Genomic DNA, 1,869 nt, shown 5'->3' with positions numbered 1-1,869 from the left:
GCATCGCATAGATATCACTTTAATAATAAAAGTATGGAGCAGCTCTTATTTTAGCTCCCCATGCTACATATGGATATCATGTAAACCTTAAAAGCTGCGAGACCGCTATAATAGCAGTGTTGGGCATTGAGCTGTGGGTGACATGTTAGTATGAAAAGCCAGGGAAGATCTAGTATGCCAGTTCTTGATGTTATAGAATGTACATCATATTAGCATTAAAGGCTATAAGAAAACTATTGTATCAGTTTTAGAAGCCACAATATGGATGTTATATTAAGATTAAAAGCCAAATGGCCACTATGAAATTGGTTTTAGATGCTACAGTTGGATACCGTAATAGTAATAGAGGCTATAGGGCAGCTATTATGTTAGTTTTAGATTCTTTACTATGGATATTACATCAGAAATAAAGGCTACAAGCACCTATTTCTTCAGTTTAAGATGTTAGATTATGTATGTTATATTAGTTTTTAAGGCCAGAGTGTAGCTAAACATTAATTTAAGTTGCTATAGTGTGGATATTACATTAAAATTATAGGCCACTGGGCAGTTATTATATCAGTTTGAGAGGGAGAACAGGCACAAAATATATTCCCAAGGACTTAACCCAGGGCCTGGCACAGGCTAGGCAAGTGCTCTACCACTAAGCAGCACCCCAGCCCTCTACCCAGCGACCTCTACTGTGTAACACTGGGTTTCACACTCACACAAACATATATTAACAAGGACAGAACTTGTTCATTTACTACATGGAATGCCTACTTCTCTGTGCTATTATTTAAATGTACTTAAAAGAGGGCTGGGATTGTAGCTCAGTGGTAGAGCACCTGTTAGCCTGTGCCAGGGCTTGGCTTCAGTTCTCAGCATACATACAAACAAACAAAGTAAAGGTCAATTGACAACAAAATACATGTTAATAAATGTACTTAAAAGAAATGAGATTTATCCATCTGAAATATACATAGAAATGTATTCATTTACAAAACAGCTACATAACAGAGCAGGAGAATACCAAGTACTTATCCTTTCAACACTAGTGAGATGATCACACACAGTACACACTGCACATTACCATCTACTGGCCCAACCAGGCGAGGTAACAAGCTACAGTCTCCACAGACAGCACTGTACAGCAAGTGTTCAGATCTGCAGCTCCTCCAAGGGGGACTCAAGAACTTCCATTATTTGCCTCTTCATTATGCCTGCTTTGACAATGAGTAGATATTTCGTAAAACCTCTTGGGAAATTTGATTCAAAATTACAATGTGGACATTTAAGTAAACTTTGCCTATGAGCTGCTACGTGATTCTTAAGGACACATTCCAGAAGAAAGGCTTTTCCACATATTGTGCACTTGTAAGGACTGTGGACATTGTGCTTATTAACCAAATGATGCAAAACAGCACCTTTCTTCATAGCAGGACAGCAACAGATCTTGCAGTACTACTTCCCCTTCCTGTGCTTCATGTATTTTGCAATCTCCTCTTGAAATGAATGCTTCTTTTTCTTCAGTGAACTGTAGCACCTTTCTGGATTGCTCTGGACTTGTCATGTCCATTTTGTTCTCTTTACCAAAATCACTAGATTCCATATCCACCTGCTCTTGATCACTGCTTGACTCCTGACCCTTCATGTCTATGGCATCCAGGTCTGTTCTGAGGAATTCGCTGCTGCTCAGCTCAGCATCTGAGCCATCCTGGCTGTCCTTCCTGATCTTTTTGCAGGAAGGGAACAGGGCATCTTCCAAGAGTTTCTTAGAAGTGGCCAAAAGCTCTTCCTGAACCAAAAGATCACACTTGGTCCTCTGTGGCATCTACCTGTAGTTCATTGCCAACTTCTGCTGCTTTCTGAGCTTCTGAGAACACAACA

General features: G+C 39.9%; 1 pseudogene across 1 annotated transcript; it reads right to left on the bottom strand.

The window, feature by feature from the left end:
• Positions 1-1,168: 1,168 nt before the first annotated feature.
• Positions 1,169-1,862, bottom strand: LOC306655803 (chromosome alignment-maintaining phosphoprotein 1-like; annotated as a pseudogene). Its single transcript has one exon. The product of its transcript is annotated as a chromosome alignment-maintaining phosphoprotein 1-like (transcript).
• Positions 1,863-1,869: the final 7 nt, after the last annotated feature.

The sequence above is a fragment of the Sciurus vulgaris genome, assembly GCF_902686455.1.
Source record: "Sciurus vulgaris genome assembly, chromosome: 3".
Classification (NCBI taxonomy): domain Eukaryota; kingdom Metazoa; phylum Chordata; class Mammalia; order Rodentia; family Sciuridae; genus Sciurus; species Sciurus vulgaris.
Note: the sequence above shows the minus strand (reverse complement) of the source record. Positions and strands in the feature narration are given on the sequence as shown.